At 45.3% G+C, this 25,766-nt stretch overlaps 1 long non-coding RNA gene across 1 annotated transcript in view; it reads left to right on the plus strand.

Annotated features, from left to right (window-relative positions):
- Nucleotides 1-1,635: 1,635 nt before the first annotated feature.
- The window catches only part of LOC141086062 (uncharacterized), an 88,569-nt gene continuing 64,438 nt past the window's right edge, over nucleotides 1,636-25,766 (plus strand). Inside the window, exons 1-2 of the long non-coding RNA XR_012231494.1 lie at nucleotides 1,636-1,770; nucleotides 22,537-22,629. This is a non-coding gene — a long non-coding RNA (uncharacterized lncRNA). The remainder of the gene's footprint in view (nucleotides 1,771-22,536; nucleotides 22,630-25,766) is intronic.

Below are 25,766 nucleotides of genomic sequence, written 5' to 3' on the forward strand. Positions count from 1 at the left end.
ACATTCATATACTGAGTAATCGTCTCCCCCTCTGCCTGCATCCGGTTAAACAGACGGGTCCTTAACTCTCCCACATTAGTGGGATCCCCGTGGGTCTGTTCCACTATCTGGAACACCTTTTCAAAAGTGTTGCGGTGCCCCGGAGGTTTCAACATCACTGACCTCCGCACCTGCCCGTCTAGGGCCATGAGTGCCACTTCAGCTTCCAGGTCAGGGGTCATTGGGTGCATCCGAAAGAGCCCCCACATTCGCTCTGTCCAGCTCCATAGCATAGTATTGGAGCCGGAGAATCTAGGCAGGTTGTTCAGCATGGCCCCCAATGAAATGCTAGTACGGGGGCCCTCATTATTTACAGAGTCTACAGCTTCCCCCTGACCTGCGCCACCACCGTCTACGCTCGGAGACTGCATCCTGCCGACTACGCCAAGTGTAGGGTTGAGCAGGTTCGCAGGATGCAGTGACGAGACACTAGACAACTGATGGTTTGCAAAATAACTTTTATCCAGCTTTAGCCACTGGGCTTGTCTGAACAAACATACGATTAAGATCAAAACAAACAGTCCACGCAGGGACTCAACAATCTTATCCAAATTCTAATGCCACTTAGCCTTCCAGGGACTGCTGGTTTCATGAGCGTGGCTGCGTTGAGGTCGCTGAGGCAGCTGTCCTGAAGTCTCGCTTCCCCAGGAAGGAATGGGGCTCAACAGGCCCTGAAGAAAGTGATGACGGTGGGGCGCAACAGGCCCTGAAGAAAGCAATACCGTTGGGGCGCAACAGGCCCTGAAGAAAGCGCTGCCGCTGGGGCGCAACAGGCCCTGAAGAAAGCGATGCCGTTGGGGCGCAACAGGCCCTGAAGAAAGCGATGCCGTTGGGGCGCAACAGGCCCTGAAGAAAATGATGGAGGTGACGCGTGATGATGACGCAGTTCCCCAGATGACCTGTAGCCGTCCTTTATCAAGGAGTCTCTCCCAAAGCCAGGGTAGTGAGCCTTTTATCTCGCCTGTGACGAGGTGGCGTATCTTCAGGCCGGTGACGGCCGGGTCGGCGTGATGGGGGAAGGCTGGGGGGAAGTGCCCAGGCCTCTGTGGCCTGGTTACGGGTACTCACGGCCACAACCTGAGGTAAAGTTCCTCTCTTGCCAAGGCGGGGGGTAGCGGGGATGATTCTCTCAGAACGAGAGTGGGAGCAGTCTCTGGGAACAGTCTCTCACGTCTCTCTTGTCGGTAAATGTCCAGCTTTCTCCTCGCAGGCTCCTCTCGGTGCCCCTGCAAGTCACCCTGCATCCTGCCTTCACTCTCTCTCTTCCCCAACTGCCACTTCAGCGCGTCCCCTGCTCCTTTTACCCTAGCCCCGCCCCCTGTTGCCCTGACAACTTCAGTCGCATGCCTCCCTTTGTAATCCTCCTGATGTGATTCCTTCAATAACTCTGATGGCGGTCCCATTGGTTCCGGCCCAATCACTATATGGGGGTCCTCCTCCCCACAAACTCTCATGGGTTTGTCCCTCAGGTAGTGAAATGAGAACATTTGGGTGCCCTGAATCCACCCAAAGCAGTAAATCAGCTGTTCTGAATCTGTGCTTGATCCTCCGCAGACTATGCAAACAGCGTGTTGGCCGATCACGTTTGTCTTCACACTAGCTTGCAAGAATCTGTTGTCTTGTGCTTCTGTGATTTACTGCTTTGGGTGGATTCAGGACAGCCTAATCATCTCGTTACCTGTGGGAAAAACCCAGGAGAGCACACAAGATCTCAGACACTTAGAAACACAGGTAGGCTTCCACAGCACCAGTTCATTTTGTTTTTTCTAAAAAATTTTATTTTTCTCATTATTAACACATTTCGTTTGCCCACATAGGCAAAAGGGTGCCTATATGCAGCTGTAGGCCGGAGTTCCATTAACATATGGCATCTGATGATTCGCTCATTCGAGAGCATTGGATGCGATATGCTAATGACATTCAGCTCCTTCTCTGCTGCAGAGAGAGCTGTGCATCAGTGCTCTGTGCTTCGATTCTTGCACATGACAGGAACAGAGCTCAGGTGCGGAGGAGACGGAGAAAGTAATTTCTCCATCTCTGCTGTCAGTGTCAGTGGGAATCGCACGGTACTTGGGTGATATCTAAGTGTAGGGCCATGTTTCACATGCACCCATAGACTTGAAATGCTGCGTGCAATCCAATTCTCAGGTGCAATCACAGCATGCTGCGATTTCAGATAATTGCAGATGTGAGCTGCACCATAGAGAAACATTGGGGTGAGTGCAATCCGATTTTTTTTATTGGATTGCTCTCATCCGAATGCATAAGTGTGAATGAGCCCTTATCATACGAGGGAGCGCTGATGTACGTTTTCTAACGTTCTTCACGTAGTTAGTGTTTTGATAAACCTTTCGGGTCCACTATTATTTGTCAGTGCCAGACTGGGTCTAAGGCTGGGGTCACACTTGCGAGAAATTCCCACGAGTCTCACGTCTCAACACCCGGAGTGTGCAGCTGCATGTATTTCTATGCAGCTGAGCGCTCCCATCCGAGTATCGGAGGCAGTGCCAGGTATTGAGACGCGAGACTCATGCGAGTTTCTCACAAGTGTGACCTCGGCCTAAAAAGCATCCATGGCACACAAACCCCACCTGCCCACACGCCAAATGTCCCTCTTAAAAAAAAAAAAAAAAAATCAGCACAAGGTTCACTTCAACAAACTTTACTTTCTCATGCCACTCACCAATACATTAGATGATTTGTCCAGTGTTCATTTTTCATTGCCTATGGGCTTTCAGAATTAGAAAATTGCACAAAAAAACCCCCCCTGTTTGGGAGAGAAGAAAAAGACAAATCGCGGCGCCCAAGTGCATAAACACAATATTGTAGTCTTTAAAGGGTGCACAATTTTATGCACTCACCTGATAGAAGACTAATATGGCTTTAGATTGTGTATCCTCAAAGATCCTTCCTTCTGGGATACTTCTCAATAGACAGGGCTTGCAGCTTGCCTCAGGTGGATCCAAGTGAAAGAGCCAGATTCAGGCTCACACAGGATGAGTAAATCAAGAAAGGCACATCCAGCCCATGAATGGCAGCGCTTCCCAGGATTCACATCCAAAGATGATATTTGATATTTTTTTGTTTGATAGGTTAAAAAAGAGGAGATACAATACATTTCGGATACAGTGTATATCCTTCATCAGGTATCATAAACACACAGTACTAATAGTATAAAATTCAGTTACACTTATATATAGTAGCAACCTTTTATCCCAGTCTCAGAAACTTGATTTAGGGTGTGGACCAAGTTCAGGAACTCACCCACTGGTTGATACAACATAGATGCAAGAAGAAGAAAAAAAAAAAAGGCAACGTTCAAACTCTCTCTATGATATCATTCAATCCATTTGGATATAATGTTCCCAGACGATATATCCAAAATGTTTCTTTCCAGTTTAAAAGAGCATTCCTATTTGCAACACCAGAGGGTATCTGCTCCACTGGAGTTACCTTTATGTTAAAAAATTTGTTATGTTTAATTAGTAGATGCCTTGAGAGACTATGTTTTAAAAAGCCGTTTTTTGCTCTATTTCTGTGACCATTAATGCGAGACCGCAGTGTCTGCACAGTGCGTCCCACATATTGCAAACCGCAACTGCATGTGATGACATTTACAACAAAATCACTGCTACAGGTGAGTCTTTGTGAAATCTCAAAGACCTCACCAGTACAATTACATTAGATAGTTTTAGCCCCGTGATCTAGGATCCCACAGGTACAACATTTTTTAGAGTTGCATTTAAAAACTACATTTCTCAAAAACACGGACAGCATACGGACAGCACACGGATGGTACACACGGACATACGGATAGCACACGGATGTCACACAGATGACCTCCTTATGCACACGGACACAGACAGCTCCGGTACCGGTTTTTCCGGTACCGGAATTGTCTGGACGTGTGAAACTGCCCTTAGAGAGTGACGATGAGGACTCGAATCGCCCCATGTATAAGTTTGCCAAACTTGGCGCGACCCGAGTCCCCATCGCAGTCCCGAGCAACTGTAAATACAGTATGCCTTCAAAAATGAACACATTGCGTTCAAGAATGAATTTAAGACCCTTTAACAGAAAATCTCTTGAAAGGTTTAAAAGTTTACATTTTTTTAATTTGGTGAATTATGACATTACTAGGAAACGCAAAGCATTTGAAAATGATCTAGTAGATGTAAAAATAAAAAAGTTTCGCAGGGACACCGTTAGGCTATGTGCCCACGTAGCGTTTTGAAACGCTCACTAAAAACCGGACTCCTTCCCAGAAATCGCGTGTTTTTCCGCGCGATTTCACAGCGATTTTACCGCGATTATGATCGCGATTTTGCCGCGATTTTCGCGTGCGATATTCAAGCACTTTGCAAGCGATTTGAAGCATCGCTTGGAAAGTGATTGACAGGTTGGTCACACTCGTCAAACATAGTGTTTGACAAGTGTGACCAGGTTTTTACTATTGAGGCCGCCTATGCGGCATCAATAGTAAAGGATAGAATGTAAAAAATAATTAAAAAATAAAAAATCGGGTTATATTTACCTTGCGGCGTCCCGCGCTGCATTCCCGGGCCATAGCGTTCCCAGTAATGTCTTGCGAGACCTGTGATGACGTAGTCTCGCGTTGCTATAGCGATCTCGCGAGACCGCTAGAGTCACGCGAGACTACATCATCACAGGGCATTACTGGGAACGCTTAGGCCAGGAATGCAGCGCGGGACACCTGAAGGTAAATATACCCCGATTTTTTATTTTTTATTCTTTTTTTTACAGGGGTATGGTACCCAGGGCCTGGAGGACAGTCTCCTCTCCTCCACACCATGGGTACCAACCGCACATGAGACGCTTAACTTCCCGCATGGTGGGCATAGCCGCATGCGGGAAGTCAGCGATTCTCATGCATTCCTATGGGTGCGGAATCGCGGCAATTCTTTGCGATTCCGCACAAAAGAATGAGCATGCTGCAATTTTTTCCGCGATGCGATTCCGCCGCGGAAAAAAGCGCAGCATTAGCACAGCATATGCGGAATGCCATAGGAATGCATGGGGGCGTTCTGTACACGATTTTTAAATGTTTTTGCGCCGAAAATCGCGGTAAAAACACTTAAAAATCGCTACGTGGGCACACAGCCTTAAAACTAAACCAATGTCAAAGGAACCAATCAGGAATAAAAACCTGATAGGTATCAATGAACCTACAAAGAAAAACCCTGGTAATTTAAGAACAGAAGCCCTGGTCTCACAGGAATTAGGTGTAAAGTACTGTCACATTAAGCGATGCACCAGCGATCCCGACCAGCGATATGATGCGGTCAGAATCACTGGTGCATTGCTAAGTGGTCGCTAGTGAGCTGACACAAAGGCAGATCTCACCAGCGACATAGCAGGGGTCGGGGGTCCTTACTTACCTGTCAGACGAGGCGATCCTGACGTCCTCCCGCCCGCGTCCACGCGCCACTCGTCGGCGCCACAGGAAGCCCAGCAGGAAGCTGACGACGAGAAACAGTCCAGGACGTTCTCGCACGATCAGCGATAACCAGCGGTGGAGCCGGTCGGAGGTAAGTATCAGACATGGCGATATCGCTAACAATATCGCTATAACGAATCCGTGTGCACATACCCTAATACGTCTACCCCCGAAAATCTTCACACTATACCTAATAGAAATCTACAAAAGAAAAATCCTCCACCCATTGAAAAAAACATTCCATTAGAGCCCAGGATCATTGTAATGAAAAATGCTCCAACAGGTGGATTCAAATGGCTTTTTAGATTTCAACAGTGCACATCACAAGAAGTGGAAGGTTAAGGCTAGTTTCACACTAGCGTTTAAACGACGCGCGCACGGCGCCGCTAAGCCACGCCCCCTGCCGGCTCCCTGCCCGCCCCTTCCTGTTATCGCCTCCTCCGAGCGCAGATGGCTGCATGCGTTATGCGAACCCTATCTTTAGCATAGGGTGCGCAGGCCGTGCGCAACTATGAATATAGCGTGCGCTGCTCATTTTTGAATGTGCGCCGTGCGCGCCAAAATGCAACATGCTGCGTTCGGCGCTCACGGCGCACCTCCAAAAATGCGCAGCGCACGCTGTATTCATAGTTGCGCACGGCCTGCGCACCCTATGCTAAAGATAGGGTGCGCATAATGCATGCAGCCCTCTGCGCTCGGAGGAGGCGATAACAGGAAGGGGCGGGCAGGGAGGCGGCATGGGGCGTGGCTTAGCGGCGCCGTGCGTGCGTCGTTTAAACGCTAGTGTGAAACTAGCCTAATATACCCCACAGGCATTTTTTTCGTATAAGAAAGAATTGTACGAGAGAATCTGATTATGTAGCTCAGTCTAAAATTCTAAAAAGAAAATTTAAGGAAAAAGATGCCCAAAAAATTTGATAAATAGTGCATATAGGGAGAACAAAGTAAAAACACAGGAGGAATGTTTAAAAGGAAAAAATAGGAAGGCTGATAATTTGACTATTGGTAAAGAAAAAAGTGATGATTGCTGGAAATTGAATTTTGTGACAACATGCAATAGGGGAAATAAAGTCATAAGAACTGTGCTTCCAAAATATTGGTATATCTTGAAGCGTGACCCTGTTTTGGGAAAATATCTCCCTGATAAACCAGGGATTACATATAGAAGGGGGAAAACTTTGAAAAATTTGGTGGCCCCCAGTAAATTAAAAAAAACAGTTGGATTCAAAAGGAAAAAACATTAAAAAAAAGTACTGATCAAATTTTTTGTGGTGTTTCTCAAGGAACCGGAGTTTTTAAATGCACCTCTAAAAAATGTTGTACCTGTGGGATCCTAGATCACGGGGCTAAAACTATCAAATGTAATAGTACTGGTGAGGTCTTTGAGATTTCACAAAGACTCAGCTGTAGCAGTGATTTTGTTGTATATGTAATCACATGCAGTTGCAGTTTGCAATATGTGGGACGCACTGTGCAGACACTGCGGTCCCGCATTAAGGCTAAGTGCACACGTACCGGAACTCTCGCGGAAATTACCGCTAGAATTCCGGAATTCCAGTCCGCGGGAAAATCGCATTTTAAATTCCCACGATTTTCCAGCGGAAAAACTAGCATTTTGCAAGCGTATTTAGCTTGCAAAATGCTAGCGTTCTCCAAGCGATCTGTAGCATCGCTTGGAGAACTGATTGACAGGTTGGTCACACTCGTCAAACATAGTGTTTGACAAGTGTGACCAACTTTTTACTACTGAGGCTGCGTATGCGGCATCAATAGTAAAAGATAGAATGTAAAAAAAAAAATAAAAATGGTGTTATTCTTACCTTCCGACGTCCCGCGCATCCGTTCCCAGTAATCCTTTGCGAAAATGCCCGCGATGACGTCAGTTCTCGCGGGATCGCGACATCTCGCGGTAATTCGCGATGGCGTCGCGCGAATGACCGCGAGACTTCGCGATCCCGCGAGAACGGACGCCATCGCAGGCATTTTCGCAAAGGACTACTGGGAACGGGAGCGTGGAGAGAAGCGGGAAGACTGAGCGGGACGTCGGAGGGTGAGAATAACAATATTTTTTATTTTTAAATTCTATTTTTTACAGGGATATGGTACCCAAAGCCCGGAGGAGAGGTCCTCTCCTCCGGACCGTGGGTACCATCCGCAAATGTTCTGCTTACTTCTCGCATTGTGTGCACAGCCACATGCGGGAAGTAAGCGGAACAATGCATTCCTATGGGTGCGGGATCGCCGCGATTCCGCAAATTAATGAGCATGCTGCGGTTTTTACCGCGAAGCGATTCCGCCGCGGTAAAAACCACAGCATTAGTACAGCATTGCGGAATCCCATAGGAATGCATGGGATGCTTATTTTTCGCGTTTTCGCGGCAAAATCGCGCGGTTAAAACCGCCGCGGAAACGCGAAAAAAACGCCACGTGTGAACTCAGCCTAATGGTCACAGAAATGGAGCAAAAAATAGCTTTTTAAAACAGTCTCTCAAGGCATCTGCTAATTAAACATAAAATGTTTAACATAAAAGTAACTCCGGTGGAGAAGATACCCTCTGGAGTTGCAAATAGGAATGCTCTTTTAAACCGGAAAGAAACATTTTGGATATATCGTCTGGGAACATTATATCCAAATGGATTGAATGATATCATAGAGACAGTTTGAATGTTGCTTTTTTTTTATGGGTTTTTTTCCTCTGCGTTTTTTTTTTCTTCTTCTTGCATCTATGTTGTCAAGGTTGGATCAATCAGTGGGTGAGTTCCTGAACTTGGTCCACACCCTAAATCAAGTTTCTGAGACTGGGATAAAAGGTTGCTGCTATATATGTGTAACTGAATTTTATACTATTAGGATTTGTACTGTGTTTTTATGATACCTGATGAAGGATATACACTATATCTAAAACGCGTTGTATCTCCTCTTTTTTTAACCTATCAAATAAAAAAATATGAAATGTCATCTTTGGATGTGAGTCCTGGGAAGCGCTGCCATTCATGGGCAGAATTAGAAAATTGCACTCCCCAGGTCCAACGATGACTTATTTCTGCTTTTGTCATTATTATAAAATGCAGTTGTGATGTCATGACTACAGCAAATGCTACCATTGCTGCCAATCACTTGGCCAGCGTCAGATCACTGAGCACACTAATAGGTCACATGAATTGATGTCATCACTGAGGATTGTTAACAAATCCGGGGCAGCTGTGATGATCTGGCAAAGGCGCAGGGGTAATATTTTTGCTAATGCATTAACCCATTCCTAACATGGCCGATTTTTGTTTTTGCTTTATCCTCCCCTTCTTACAAGATTCATAATTTTTATATTTTTCTGTCCACATACAGTAGATGTATGAGGGCTCTTTTTTTTGCAAGAAGAGTTGTACTATTGTATGACTCCACTCAGTCTACTACACCGTGTATTACAAGTATCCAAGTGCAGTGAAATTACAAAAAAAAAATAATAATTTGAATTTGTTCTGTGGGAATTTTTTATGGAGTGTACATGTAAAAAATTACCAGGCAGTAAGATTCTGGTGATACAAAACTTGTGCAGATTTTTGGGGTATTTTAGTGATTAAAAAAAATCTGAAATTTATAAGAAGAAAAAAATACTTTTTTTATTGTGTAGAAATGTTTCCCAATCTGTAATTTTTTTATTTCTCTAGTCACCTTCCACGACAGCAGTATTAGAGGATGTCTCCCCACCCTAATGGGGGACAGGAAACATAAAGAGGTTAAATACTCCTCCCCTTCCTATAACCACCAGTGTTTTTCCTGTCCCATGTGGGACATTAAGAGGTTTTCTGATGGTGCTGCCGTGCCTGGTGATGTGGGGCACCCAGGCTTACTTGCTTATTGCCGGGCAGCTGAGGTCGGAGGCTCTGCTCTCCTCCTCCATGTGCTGCTCCCGTCTCCATGGCCTTTATGCGACTCGGGACCTTTTCCCGCCCCTCCTGCACCTCTTTGGGGAGTAAAGCAGGGTGGTGATGTGCAGCTCCCCGGCATCTTCCTCTCTACATGCCGGCAGCAGAATCCGGATGCCGCGCCTACCGGAAGTGACAATAGGCTGAACTACCGGTTCACTTCCCATGCACTCTATGGTGGAATGCACGCACTCCTGGCATGTGTTGGGATTGCTCTGGAGCTGCTGGCATGTTGGGGCATTCCCTTAGGGGTTCCCCCTGATAACCTGGGGAAGGAGGAGCACAAGTATTAAACGCTGGGACCTCAGTTATTTAATCCTTGTCAGGGGATGCCTCCAGGTCTCCAGGTAAGGCCCATTGTCTGTGTCTCTGTGACCACTGACAGACTGACCATGGTTGGTGACAAAACCTCTCTTTCTACTTCTGCAGAGCCCAGCATCCACTCTCCTAATGTAAGTAGTGGATGAAGGTCACTTGCTATCTGGGTTATGTTCTAATGGGAGACTTAGTCTACCTTTCTCTCTCTAGGGAGACAGGGTAACTGCCCCTAAGAAGGATAAAGTGCCCAGACACAAGTGTGGTGTATGTGCTACCAGACTTCCCTCAGCATATAAGAAAAAGCTTTGCCAGCCCTGCACCGATGATATGTTGCATGCCGAACAGCCCTCTCTGTTGGACAGCATTAAAACCCTCATCAAACAAGAAGTTCAATCCTCTATGTCTGCCTTTTCCCATGCGCCTGTATCACAACCCCCTCCTTCTAAGAAAAGGAAGCTGGCACCTGTGGAGTCTGATTCAGACTCAGGCGAAGTCCGTACCTCTGGATCGGAGGAGGCTCCACTTCCTCACCCAAGTCCGATAAAAAATATTTTTCCTCCGAGGATATGGAGGAATTGGTTAGCAAGGTGAGAAGCACCATGGGGTTTGAAGAGGAGGAAATGAAGCAGTCAGTGCATGATGAAATGTTTGGGGGGTTGAAACCTAAAAGACACAAGGGTTTCCCCATACGTGAAAACATGCAAAACTTTATCCTTCATGAATGGGACCTCCCCGAGAAAGGGCTTAGCGTCCAGTCATATTTAAAAAATCATTTTTCCCTAGGTGGAGATTGTTCTCTATGGGAGATTTCCAAAGTAGATGTGCAGATAACAAGGGTGATAAAAAAGACGTCTCTCCTGTTTGAGGTCTCGTCTCAGCTCAAAGATCCCATGGATCGTAAGATTGAGAGCTTACTAAGGAAATCCTGGGATACCTCCACTAATCTTCTGAAAACAAATGTGGTTTCCACCTATGTCGCCAGATCTTTGTCGCTGGCTCCATACATTAGACCACCTCTCTCATGGAACTTCTTGACTCTCTTCCCCTCCTTCAGAAAGCAAAAGGGTTCCTTGCCGATGCTTCTGTGGAATCCGTACATGTAGCAGCTAAGTCTGCAGTCTTCTCCAAATCAGCTAGGAGAGCTCTGTGCCTGAAATCATGGAGTGTTGATGTCACCTCAAAGAGTAAACTTTGCATCATTCCCTTTCAGGGTCACTGTGTTTTTGGTCCAGCTCTCGATGAGATCTTGGAGAAAGCTACGGACAAAAAGAATGCGCTCCCTGGACAGAAAAGTCCTAGGAAACGTTTTTTTTCATCCCTCCCGAGATCAGCCTTCCCAGAGGGAATACAAAGGGAAAGGCAAATCAGGCCGTTGGAGCTATCCAAAAGGTGGAAAGGGCAAAAACATTCTTGTCTCTTACCACTAGCAAGCTCCTGACAAGCAGTGACTGCTCTCCTGTCAGGGGTCGACTCACAAGCTTCCTCACTTGGTGGCAGTCAATCTCCACAAACCTGTGGGTCCTCCATACCATTCAGGACGGAGTGAAACTAGAGTTTGAGAGTTTTCCCCCTCAATGACTGAGAATTACCTCACTACAAAATCTACACTTTCAAGACTTCTTACTGTTAGGTCTTCAAGGTCTGCTTCAAGCAAAGTGATTTCTCAAGTACCCCTGCAAGACATAGGCAGGGACCACTATTCTCGCCTCTTCCTATTCGAGAAGCCCTCAGGGAAGCACAGAATTATCATCAATCTGAAACCCCTGAATCAAGTGATCACAGACGGTTCAAGATGGAATCGATCAAGTTGGCAATGCCTCTTATTGGAACTTATTGGACAGGATTGGGTAATGGCTATGATAGATCTGAAGGATCCCTATTACCATGTGCAAATCCACCCAGATCATCTGGGGTTCCTCAGATTCGCAGTTTCAGATGGTCATCGGGTCAACCATTACCAATTCAATGTCCTCCCGTTTGACATTTCATCAGCACCACAGGTGTTCACCAAGATTATGACAGAAGTAATCTTCAGTCATCATCAGGGGATTTGCATCTAAATCTAGATGTGGCAAAGACTTTGGAAATACTGGAATCCCTGGGCTGGATCCTAAATCTGGAGAAGTCAGATGTCTTTCACCAAGGAAGAAATTCCTTGGAATCCTCTTGGATTCAGAAAAAAAGAGCATCCTCCTTGTCCAGAGGTCGTCAACTCGATCTGTTTCAGAGGATATCCAAGTTCAGACACCAGAGGGCTCCTACCCTAAGGGACTCAATGCCTATCCTGGGATCACTGACCTCATGCATCCAGGCAGTATCCTGGGCTCATGACCTTACACGTGTCCTCCAAACTCATGTTCTCTTGTCTTGGGACAGGCATCAAAATTCTCTGACCACAAGAGTTCCACTTCCCGGTCATGTGATGTCTTCCCTTGCATGGTGGCTAAACTACCAGAACCTCCAGCGGAAAGTCAGCTGGGATCAGCATTCCCTGAAGATACTCACTTCAGATGCCAGTCAGAGGGACTGGGGTGCTGGGGTAGAGAAAACCCACTTCCAGGGTTTATGGTCCCCAGACTTCAGATCTAGTTCCTCAGAAAACAGAAGGCAGTAGAGGAGGCATTGAAAGCTGCATCAACTCTTCTCCAAGGTCATCATGTACGTGTTTATTCCGACAATATGACCACAGTGGCCTACCTCTGTCACCAGGGAGGCATGAAGTACATCAGATTGAAATCAATCACTGCAATAATTTTTTCTCTGGGCAGAGAAACATCTTCTGTCAATCACAGCAGTCCATCTGAAGGGATCCGCCAATATCCTCAGCAGAAAGGTCGTCCAGCTGGGGGAGTGGTGCCTCGACAAAGCAGTCTTTCTATCCCTTGTGTCAAGATGGGGTATTCCAGATGTGGATCTATTTGCCAATGGTCAGAATGCAAAGGTGTAGACGTTCTCCCTGAATCCAACGGATAGGGCATGGGGAATAGATGCCTTTTCTCACCCTTGGAGGTTCAACCAGGCCTATGCCTTTCCTCAGATCCCAATTTTAGCAAGGACATTACAGAAAATACGGTTCAATCAGGTCAGCATGAGTCTAATCACTCCCATGTGGCTGGGAAGAAGTTGGTACAGCGCTTTGATGGACACGGCCCAAGAAGGTTCACTACCGCTATCCCAGAAAGAAGACCTCCTTCACCAAGGTCCCCTGTTACATCTGGACCTTCACAGGTTGAACCTTGCGGCATGGCTACAGAAGCCAATCCTAAGTGCTAAAGGGCTTTCAGATGAAGTGATACAAACTCTCCAGAAGAGCAGGAAGCCAGTGAACAACGACATTTATGGCAAGGTTTGGAAGAACTTGATCCCTTCCATCCTAACATTGCTCATATTTTGGACTTTCTTCAGAAGGGGCTTGGTGTAGGTCTTACACCTAGTACCTTGAAGGTGCAGGTGTCAGCTCTTAGTTCTTTCTTTGACCAGATCTTAGCTAATCATCGCTGGATAAAGTGTTTCATGACCTCAGCAGCTAGAATCAACCTAGACTTCGTAGCCAGATTCCCCCTTGGGATTTAAGTCTGGTGCTCAATAGCTTAACCAGAGATCCATTTAAACTTTTATCATCTATAAGTTTAAAAAACCTTACCCTTACCTTACCCTGATAGCAATTACTTCCGCTAGAAATATAGGAGAGCTGCAGGCCCTATCAATGAAAGAGGCCTCCTTAACAGTTACTGCAGATAGCATTATCCTTCTCTTAGATCCCTCCTTTATGCCTAAAGTAGTCTTGGACTTTCATAGAGGTCAGGATATTACAGTTGTGGCCAAAAGTATTGACACCCCTGCAATTCTGTCAGATAATACTCAGTTTCTTCCTGAAAATGATTGCAAACACAAATTCTTTGGTATTATTATCTTCATTTAATTTGTCTTAAATGAAAAACACAAAAGAGAATGAAGCAAAAAGCAAAACATTGATCATTTCACACAAAACTCCAAAAATGGGCCAGACAAAAGTATTGGTACCCTCAGCCTAATACACAACCTTACGCACAACCTTAAGCCAAAATAACTGCGACCAACTGCTTCCGGTAACCATCAATGAGTTTCTTACAATGCTCTGCTGCAATTTTAGACCATTCTTCTTTGGCAAACTGCTCCAGGTCCCTGATATTTGAAGGGTGCCTTCTCCAAACTGCCATTTTTAGATCTCTCCACAGGTCTTCTATGGGATTCAGGACTGGACTCATTGCTGGCCTCCTTAGAAGTCTCCAGTGCTTTCTGTTAAACCATTTTCTAGTGCTTTTTGAAGTGTGTTTTGGGTCATTGTCCTGCTGGAAGACCCATGACCTCTGAGGGAGACCCAGCTTTCTCACACTGGGCCCTACATTATGCTGCAAAATTTTTTGGAAATCTTCAGACTTCATAATGCCATGCACACGGTCAAGCAGTCCAGTGCCAGAGGCAGCAAAGCAACCCCAAAACATCAGGGAACCTCTGCCACGTTTGACTGTAGGGGCCATGTTCTTTTCTTTGAATGCCTCTTTTTTTCTCCTGTAAACTCTATGTTGATGCCTTTGCCCAAAAAGCTCTACTTTTGTCTCACCTGACCAGAGAACATTCTTCCAAAACGTTTTAGGCTTTTTCAGGTAAGTTTTGGCAAACTGCAGCCTGGCTTTTTTTATGTCTTGGGGTAAGAAGTGGGGCCTTCCTGGGTCTCCTACCATACAGTCCCTTTTTATTCAGACGCCGACGGATAGTACGGGTTGGCACTGTTGTACCCTCGGACTGCAGGGCAGCTTGAACTCTGTTTGGATGTTAGTCGAGGTTCTTTATCCAACATCCGCACAATCTTGCATTTAAATCTTTTGTCAATTTTTCTTTTCCGTCCACATCTAGGGAGGTTAGCCATAGTGCCATGGGCTTTAAACTTCTTGATGACACTGCGCACGGTAGACACAGGAACATTCAGGTCTTTGGAGATGGACTTGCAGCCTTGAGATTGCTCATGCTTTCTCACAATTTGGTTTCTCAAGTCCTCAGACAGTTCTTTGGTCTTCTTTCTTTTCTCCATGCTCAGTGTGGTACACACAAGGACACAGGACAAAGGTTGAGTCAACTTTAATCCATGTCAACTGGCTGCAAGTGTGATTTAGTTATTGCCAACACCTGTTAGGTGCCACAGGTAAGTTACAGTTGCTGTTAATTACACAAATTAGAGAAGCATCACGTGATTTTTCGAACAGTGCCAATACTTTTGTCCACCCTCTTTTTTTATGTTTGGTGTGGAATTATATCCAATTTGGCATTAGGACAATTCTTTTTGTGTTTTTTTTCATTTAAGACAAATTAAATGAAGATAATAATACCAAAGAATTTGTGTTTGCAATCATTTTCAGGAAGAAACTGAGTATTATCTGACAGAATTGCAGGGGTGTCAATACTTTTGGCCACAACTGTATGCAACCCTCATTCTGCCCAAATCCTTCCAATACAAAAGAAGAGGCCTTTACCACCCTCGATGTTCGTAGGGTGGTTCTCTATTATCTCCAACAGACCGAAGATTGGAGGATTGACCGAAACTTACTCATTCAGCCCTCAGGACGGAATAAGGGCAAGAAGACGGTTAAAAATACAGTTGCCAATTGGATCAAACAAGATATCTATCTCGCATACTCTTCACAGAATTTATCTCCTCCTGCATCACTGAAGGCTCATTCTACACGTTCAATATCAGCATCGTGGGCAGAGAGAGGGGATGCATCTACTGAGCAGATATGCAGAGCAGCCACCTGGTTTTCTGTCCATACATTTACCAGACATTATAGACTTGATTTTAATAGGGATTTAACATTCGGCAGATGAGTTCTGCAGGTTGTGGTCCCTCCCTAAGAAATTAGTTGTTGGTATTACTCCGATACTGCTGTTGTGGAAGGTGACTAGAGAAAATAGAATTAGGCTATGGGCCCACGTAGCGTTTTAAAACGCTCACTAAAAACCGGACTCCTTCCCAGAAATCGCGTGTTTTTTTCCGCGCGATTTCACCGCGATTATGATCGCGATTTTACCGCGATTATGATCGCGATTTTGCCGCGATTTTCGTGTGCAATATTCAAGCACTTTCCAAGCGATTTGAAGCATCGCTTGGAAAGTGATTGACAGGTTGGTCACACTCGTCAAACATAGTGTTTGACAAGTGTGACCAGGTTTTTACTATTGAGGCCGCCTATGCGGCATCAATAGTAAAAGATAGGATGTTAAAATGCTAAAAAAAAATAAAAAAAATCGGGGTATATTTACCTTCCGGCGTCCCGCGCTGCCATCCCGGGCCACAGCGTTCCCAGTAATGCCTTGTGAGACCTATGATGACGTTGGTCTCACGTTGCTATAGCGATCTCGCGAGACCGCTAGAGTCACGCGAGACTACGTCATTACAGGGCCTTGCCGCAAGGCATTACTGGGAACGCTTAGGCCGGGAATGCAGCGCGGGACACCGGAAGGTAAATATACCCCGATTTTTTATTTTTTATTCTTTTTTTTACAGGGGTATGGTACCCAGGGCCTGGAGGACAGTCTCCTCTCCTCCACACCGTGGGTACCAACCGCACATGAGACGCTTAACTTACCGCATGGTGGGCATAGCCACATGCGGGAAGTCAGCGATTCTCATGCATTCCTATGGATGCAGAATCGCGGCAATTCTTTGCGATTCCGCACAAAAGAATGAGCATGCTGCGATTTTTTCCGCGATGCGATTCCGCCGCGGAAAAAAGCGCAGCATTAGCACAGCATGTGCGGAATGACATAGGAATGCATGGGGGGCGTTCTGTACACGATTTTTAAACGTTTTCGCGCCGAAAATCGCGGCAAAAACGCTTAAAAATCGCTACGTGGGCACACAGCCTTAGTCTTACTTGTAATTCGGTTTCCAGGAACCTTCCACGATGGCACTAATTTCCCTCCCTGTCGGATATTCTTATAGGATGATTCCTGCACTTTGGTGGTAACTATTCATGCTAGAGTTCTGGAAAACACTGATGGTTATAGCAAGGGGAAAGATATTAACCCTCTTTGTGTTTCCTGTCCCCCATTAGGGCACGGAGACATCCTCTGATACTGCTGTCGTGGAAGGTTCCTAGACTAATTTTATATTTTTTTTGTGCAAAGTAGGTATGTGATGGCTTATTTTTTGTGGGGCAAGATAATGTTTTTATTGATGCCATTTTGAGAGCTGATATGACATTTTGTATTGATTCTTACAGCATTTACCAATTGGGTTAATCATTTTTATATTTTGCTAGATCGGACTTTAATGAACGCAGTGAAACCACATATTTTTTTTTATTGTCTTTATTTTTAATGGAGAAACGATGAATCATTTGAGCATTTTTTATTTTTTTTATTTTTACTGTTTTTATTAGTCTGGTTGTATTCCTTTTATTAGACCGGGGTCACACTACTGTAGAATACGGATGAGTGCTATGCGATAAAACATCGCATAACACTCAGCCCAGTGTTAATCTATGGGGTAAATCACATCTGCAATTATTTTCTCATGCCGAATCGACATGAAAGAACAATCGCAGCATGCTGTGATTGGCACCGATACTCGGCCGAGTCTCGGCTCACTCGTACCCATAAAAGTCTATGGGCGTGAGTGACACAACAAACATCACTCGGATATCATCCGAGTGCGGTGCGATATACAATGACGCCGGCAGCTGAGGAAATGGAAAAATTAATTTCTCTGCCTCCTCCGCAGTTGTGCTCCGATCCTCTCTGTGTGAGAAGTTCAGAGCACAGTAGCATGACACTCGGCTCCCGTTTGCAGCAGAGCAGGAGCCGAGGGTAGTTAGCATATTGCATCCGTTGCTCTCACATCGTATGCCATACGCTAGTGTGACCCCCAACCTTATACACAGCAATACTACAGTAATGTTGCATATAGTAAAAATCACAATCTTTTTTTTAAACCCAGCCACAGTCTGTCTTAATAACCCATTGGCAGCCCTTCATTGCGTTACGGGGCTATAATGGGTGCATAGTATGACGTGACCTCATGCGAGTGACCTGTTAACCCTTTCACTACCAAGGGTGGTTTGCACGTTAACTCCCGGGCCAATTTTTACAATTCTGACCACTGTCCCTTTATGAGGTAATAACTCTGAAACGCTTCCATGGATTCCGGTGATTCTGACACTGTTTTCTCGTGACATATTGTACTTCATGTTAGTGGTAAAATTTCATTCATATAACTTGCGTTTATTTGTGACAAAAATGGAAATTTGACGAAAATTTAGAAAATGTTGCAATTTTCCAACTTTGAATTTTTATGCTCTTAAATCACAGAGATATGGCACTCAAAAAACTTAATAGATAACATTTCCCACATGTTTACTTTACATCAGCACAATTTGGGAAGTTATAAGGGTTAAAAGTTGACCAGCAATTTCTCATTTTTACAACACCATTTTATTTTTAGGACCACATCACATTTGAAGCCACTTTGAGGGGTCTATATGATAGAAAATACCCAAAATTGACACCATTCTAAAAACTGCACCCATCAAGGTGCTCAAAATCACATTCAAGAAGTTTATTAACCCTTCAGGTGCTTCACAGGAATTTTTTGAATGTTTTAAAAAAAAAAATGAACATTTAACTTTTTTTTCACAAAAAAAATTGCTTCAGGCCCAATTTTTTTATTTTACCAAGGGTAACAGGAGAAATTGGACTGCAAAAGTTATTGTTCAATGTGTCCTGAGTACGCTAATACCTGATATGTGGGGGGAACCACTGTTTGGGCGCATGGCAGAGTTCGCGTTTGACTTTTTCACTGCAAAATTGGCTGGAATTCAGATTGGACGCCATGCCACGTTTGGAGAGCCCCTGATGTGCCTAAACAGTGGAAACCCCCCACAAGTGACCCCATTTTGGAAACTAGACCCCCCAGCCGTACAATTAGAAAAAAATCATATCTTTTCCCTAAAAAGAATCTTTTCACCCCCAATTTTTATTTTCCCAAGGGTAACAGGACCATAAAAGTTATTTTGCACTTTGTCCTGAGTACGCTAGGGATATATGGGGGTAAACCACTATTTGTGCACATGGCAGAGCTCGGAAGGGAAGCAGTGCCATTTAACTTTTTTGGCTGGAATTGAGAGAGGACGCCATGTCGCGTTTGGAAAGCCCCTGATGTGTCCAAACAGTGGAAATCCCCCAATTCTAACTCCAAACCTAACCCTAGTCCTAACCCTTGCCCTAACCCTAGCCTTGACCCTATCCCTAACCCTAGCCCTAATGGGAAAATGGAAATAAAAAAAAAAAATGTATTTTATTATTTTTAACTAAATAAGGGGGTGATAACGGGGGTTTGATTTACTATTTATGGCGGGTTTTTATTTTTGGCAGCTGTCATACGCTAAAAGACGCTTTTTATTGTAAAAATAGTTTATGCATCACCACATTTTGAGAGCTATAATTTTTCCATATTTTGACCCACCGAGTCATGTGAGGTCTTATTTTTTGCGGGACGAGTTGACGTTTTTATTGGTACCATTTTCAGGCATGTGACATTTTTTGATCGCTTTTTATTCCGATTTTTGGGACACAGAATGAACAAAAACCAGCGTTTCATGAATTTCTTTTGGGGGGTGCGCTTACACCGTTCCACGTGTGGTAAAATTGATAAAGCGGTTTTATTCTTCGGGTCAGTATGGTTACATCGATGCCTCATTTATGTCTTTTTTTATGTTCTGGCGGTTTTATGCAATGAAAACAATTTCTATATAAAAAAATAATTTTTGCATCGCTTTATTCTGCGAGCTATAACTTTTTTAAAATTTTTTTGCTGATGATGCTGTGTTGTGGCTCATTTTTTGTGGGACAAGATGACGTTTTAAGCGGTACCATGGATATTTATATGCGTCTTTTTGATCGCGCGTTATTGCACTTTTTGTTCGGCGGTATGATAATAAATCATTATTTTTTGCTTCGTTTTTTATTTTTTAAGGGGTTCACTAAAGAGGTTAACTAATGGGACAGTTTTATAGGGTGGGTAATTACGCACGCGGCGATACCAAATATGTGTACTTTTTTTGTTTTTTATTTTAAAAAAATGAATTTATTAGGGAATATTTTTTTAATTAGTTTTACACTTTTTTATTTTTATTTTTTTTACTTTATTATAATGTTCCATGGGGGTCATCACTGTCCTGTGACAGATTGCTGGTCTGTCACATCACAGATCACTGTGACAGATCAGCGGTCTGTCACAGGCACTGCTGCAGGCTTCCTCATGCCTGCGCTCTGCGGGCAGCGAGGAAGCCAGCTCCCTGCAGGCCCCCGAAGGTCCCCGTCGCCATATTGGATCTGGGGACCTGCAGGGAAGGCGACCCCCATAGCGGCGCTGCACATCGCGCTGCTGTGGGGGTCGCAGGGAAGCATGGAGGGAGCCCCCTCCCTGCCGATGCTTCCTTTAATCCCCGGTACACCGCGATCATGTTTGATCGCGGTGTGCCAGGTGTTAACGTGTCAGGGGCGGTCCATGACTGCCCCTGACACATTGTGCCGGGTGTCAGCTGTGATAATCAGCTGACACTTGGCCGCGATCAGCTGCGCTCCACCCATGAGCGCCGCTGATCGCATTAGACGTACTATTCTGTCCTCGGGATTTAGGTCCCAGGTCACATGGATGGAATAGTACGTCCAATGTAGGAAAGAGGTTAATGCAGCTGTCAGAGTTTGACAGTGTCATTTAACAGGTAAATGGTTGCAAGTGGAAATCCACTGCAATTGTGTCTTTTAGGTAAGCAAGTCTTGGCTGTACGTTACAGCTACTATCTGCCAAGAATATGCACAGTGAGCTATATGTGTACAGCGAATATTGATGGTTTACCCAATCTGGACAGTCCTAACCTCAAGTATGAAAACTTTACCATGTGTCCAAAGCAACCTCAATGTGAATAATATAAATGTAATGCTCAGATCAAAGAAAAGAAGACCACACCCTTGCATGCACAGAGTGCAAGAACCTAAAGCCAAACTGAAAGAAATGAACTGGAGCATAAATTGGTATGCAAGCAATGTGTAGGAGCATGTTCACACTGGCCACTTATCAGATAAAACCTAAGATAAAAACAAAATGAACATATACCCTGCCAGGGCCGCCAACAGGGCATGACTGACGTGACTGGCGTATGAGGCCCGGGGGGCAGAGGGGGCCCGCATCTGCTCACCGGGCCCTAGTGGCAGGCTTCTGCTGGTGCAGAAACTGAACATGTGTCCTGCATGTCAATAGTTAAAAGCCGCCAGCCAATCAGAGGCTGGCAGCTGACATCAGCGCGCACACGCCGGCATATGATGTCATTGTCATTAGCCGGCGAGTGTGCGCTTGAACAGCAAGGAGGCAGCTTCGCTGATGCTGCAGGAGCGCAGGCAGGTAAGGCCTCTTTCACACATCCATTTTGCGCCGTCAGGCGAGATCCGGCCTTTTTTGTAAAACCTAATCCGGCGAAATGCAATGCCGGATCCGGTTTTTCCCCATTGACTTGTATTAGCGCCGAGTCGCGCCGGATGGCATTGCAGTTCGTCTGTTTTTTGCCAGATCCGGCTACTTGTCTCATTCCGGCGTCATGGAAAAAACGTCTACTGTAACTTTTTTGTCTCCGGCAAAAAAGCCGGAAGCGTCGGATCCGGCTTTTTGCCACAATGAAAGTCTATGGGCGCCGGAATGCGCCGGATCCAGAAAAAGACGGATCCAGCCACCGGATCCGTTTTTTTAAGTCTGTGCATGCTCAGATCCAATTGGCCAGCCCCCAGGAAACAGATATAACCTGCTAGATGGATCCGGCAGAAAAACGGATCCATTTCTTCAGTTCTTCAAAATTTATGCCGGATCCGTTTTTTCTAAAAATAGCCGGATCCTGCCTGACGGCAAAAAATTGATGTGTGAAAGTAGCCTAAGGAGAATTTTTTTTAATTTTTTTAATTGAAATCAGCAAGCCCGGGGAATAATGGGAGACACAGGGGAAAGGATGGGTGACACAGAGCAGAACAAGAGACACAGGGGGAGGGGGCAGAGAGTGTGAGACACAGGGGGCAGAGAGTGTGAGACACAGGGGGCAGAGAGTGTGAGACACAGGGGGCAGAGAATGAGAGACACAGGGGGCAGAGAATGAGAGACACAGGGGGCAGAGAATGAGAGACACAGGGGGCGGAGAATGAGAGACACGGGGCGGAGAATGAGAGACACTGGGCATAGAATGGGAGCTACAGGGGGCAGAGAGTGCGAGACACAGGGGGCAGAGAATGAGAGACACGGGGCAGAGAGTGTGAGACACAAGGGGCAGGATGGGAGACACGGGGGCAGAATGTGAGGCACGGGGCAGAATGTGACAGTGAGACACAGGAGGGGGCAGGATGGGAGACACATGGTGCAGGATCATGGGGCAGGATGGATACGATGGAGACAGATGGGGCAGGATGAGGAGATCATATGGGGCAGAATGGATACTTATGAGGGCAGGATGAGAGACCATATGGCTGGAGCCAGGAATGAGATACACGGGGCCCAGGATGGGGGATATTATTACCATAGGGGATAATTAAGGCATATTATTACTGCAGTGATGTATTTATTTTATTTTTTGAGTATATCGTTTTAAATGGGGGGCGGTCCTGTTACTGTGCAGAGCGACACTGTGTTGCCTTTTTTTCTTCATCTGGTGTAGTGTAGAAGTTGGGAAAAAATTAATGTGTTCTGCAAGTGGGGCTCTAAATAACTGTGTAATTTCCTGCAGAGACGAGCCCAGGCTGTAAGACGTGATGGTGATCTGTGTTGGATGAAAGATGAAAAGCAAAGATGAAGGACTTCACCCCTAGAGATGTCACTGGTGAGTCAGTGTGTTATCTGTACACTGACACTATACACTATATACAGAGCTCCTGTGTATAATATCACTGGGGATCACTGTATTACCTGTACACAGACACTGCATACTAAGTACAGATCTCCGGTGTATAATGGCACTTATGGTGATAGTATTATGTTTTTTTTATTAATGATTGCAGTATTGAGTCACTGTATGGTGGTAATATGGAGTCTGGTGATGGTGCGGTGGTATTTGTCCCTTGTATGTGCTATTTGGTCACTGTGGTGGTAATATGTGGTCTGGTCATGGTGAGGCTGTATTGTTTTCTTGTATGTGGTATTATTGGTCACCATGTGGTGGTAATATGGCATCTGGTCATGGAGTGGTGGTATTTGTCCCTTTGGATGTGATATTATTGGTCATTTTAAAACTTGAAAAATTAAATAAAAATGTACCTAAGTTGATTTGGATATTTTAACAAATGTTTAATAGGATAGAGTGGAGTAGAGCTCGGCCAAAAGAGCCTACCTTGTCATGACAGTTTTAAAAAATCTTTTGGCCAAAACAAGAGCTGCCTGCTATATGTGTGATCTGGAGATGGGAACTGTTAATGTGTGATGGTGAGAAGTGGAGTTTTTTCAAGAGAGATCGGTGGGACTGTGGACAATTCGAGGGGTGGAGCCTGGGCGGAGTCTCAAGGGGGCCCTGAAAATTCCTAGTAGCAGCCCTGTACCCTGCTATAAATAAGTAGAAAGCAATTCTACATATAAATAGCATGGGTTATACAGTGGGGCAAAAAAGTATTTAGTCAGTCAGCAATAGTGCAAGTTCCACCACTTAAAAAGATGACAATGATCCAAAGCACACCGCCAGGGCAACGAAGGAGAGACTCTTAAAGAAGAAGTTACAGGTCTGTGAGAGCCAGAAATCTTGATTGCTTGTTTCTGACCAAATACTTATTTTCCACCATAATATGCAAATAAAAGGAAAAAAAAACAGACAATGTGATTTTCTGGATTTTTTTTTCTCAGTTTGTCTCCCATAGTTGAGGTCTACCTATGATGTAAATTACAGACGCCTCTCATCTTTAGTCAGTCACTATTGCTGACTGACTAAATACTTTTTTGCCCCACTGTATATACTTTTGGTGTTATTTTTAAATCTTCATATATACTTCTGTCTCAGTAATACAGTCCAGCCTCTCCGCAATAGGAAATGAGATGCATACAATTAGTGACATAAAGGCTACTGATTGCAGAAATCTAGGAATTATTATTCACTGGAAAAACTTCCATCACAATTCTCATAGGCGATGCTGACCCTCAATTAATTTGTGTGTTGAGACAGTGAAAACTTTTTTTGTGAATAAAGTCTTGCTGTATCGCACTTCCGTTGATTCGATCACTGTTACTCATCTCAATCCAATTTTTATCACAGGGAGCGATGTAAACATGGTGCTCATTGGCTATCATGATCTGTCACGTAACTTTGGAGTGCAAAAGAAAGAAGCCATAGGCCGTAGGCGATTCTATTTGATTGGCATGAGAGGGCACATTTTAAAATGTGCGCCGGAATGTCACACGTTTGTGAGTAGGAAAACTGTGAAAGCTGATGATAAACCACCACTGCATGTCATTGTGAGTCGACGTCCATAAGAAATGGAAGCCATTGATCATCTGGAGCTAGAGCCCGGCCAGCAGGACAGGGCATAGCTACATCTTAACCATCATCTTTCAATTCAATCAATTTGTAGTGGCACTCCAAATGAAGGATTTGACAGCCCAGACTACACAGCGGAGGAGCAGGGAGAGGTAAACATTGCAAATGCTGGGGCCCTGCCCAAGCAAGGGGGGCACACTCATGGGCGTCTGTACTGGCACTGGGCACCTCATAGTACGGCGGTGTGTCTGATGGCGGGTGTGCACCACCACCGTCAGAGACACTTGATTGCACTATGAGGGACCCTGTGCCAGTGCCCATGCCCAAGAGTCGGCCTACCCACCTGTCCAGGGCAATGGCACTCGCACGGTTTCGTGCGCTAGGTGGTGACCCTGGCCATGGGGGGGCAGCCCAGTTAGGGCGGTTTACAAAGTGGAATATGTTGATGAGGGACATTCAGCTGCTGCAAAAGGCAAAATAGGTCAAGTTCGCGGAATAGGAGGAGGACCAAAGCAAGCCATTTTTCTGGCAACCTATGTGTCATCAAGGGAAGGTGGGACAAAATCCTTGGAAACCCATGCATGGTTAATTTTAATGAAGGTTAGATCTTCTACATTTTGGGTTGACAGACGGGTCCTTTTTTCTGTCAGGATTGATCCAGCTGCACTGAAGACTCATTCCCATAGCACACTTGCAGCTGGGCAAGCGAGCTCCTGTAAAGCATATTGTGCCAATTCAGGCCAGGTGTCCAGTTTAGCGGCCCAATAGTCAAAGGGGAATGACCTGTGCGGGAGAACATCGATATGGGAGGAAAAGTAGTTTGTAACCATTGTTGACAACTGCTGTCTCCTGTCACTTTCCATCGATGCAGTATTACCGGTTGTGTGAGCGGTACTTGAAAAATCAGTCCACAACATTGTCATGAAACCCCTGTCTCCAACGCCACTTCTGATGTGTGCACCACGAACACCTCTGCCAAGCTGCCCCCGGCCCATACGGCTCGTGTGAGAACCATCACCGCTGCTGTGTGCTGGGAATGCCTCAACCAACCGGTTTACCAGAGTTGCTTGTTTATTAGCCAATATTGGGTCAAGGTTCTCCTGTGGCATGATGTTTTGTAATTTGCCTTTATAGCGTGGATCCAGGATGCTGGCCAACCAGTAGTCATCATCGTTCATCATTTTGGCAATGCGGGGGTCCGTTTTTAGGATCTGCAAGGCATAATCTGACATGTGGGCCAATGTTCCCGGTGTCAATGATGCACTGCGAGTGCTGGTTGGAGGAGCACTTTCTGGCAAATCCACATCCCTCCAGTCACGCACAAACCCTGTACCAGACCTTGCCACTCCAACATTTTCACTTGCCCCACGAGATGCATCCTCCTCCCCTAAGTAATCATTCCCATCATCATCCTCCTCCTCTTCTTCCTCCACCTCGTCCTGGAGAGGTCCCTGAGCAGACAATGGCTGAATGTCATCGAGGATTCCCTCCTCCTCTTC

This window comes from Dendrobates tinctorius, unplaced genomic scaffold (assembly GCF_039654945.1).
Source record: "Dendrobates tinctorius isolate UK_male_01 unplaced genomic scaffold, ASM3965494v1 ptg000030l, whole genome shotgun sequence".
NCBI classification, from domain to species: Eukaryota; Metazoa; Chordata; class Amphibia; order Anura; family Dendrobatidae; genus Dendrobates; species Dendrobates tinctorius.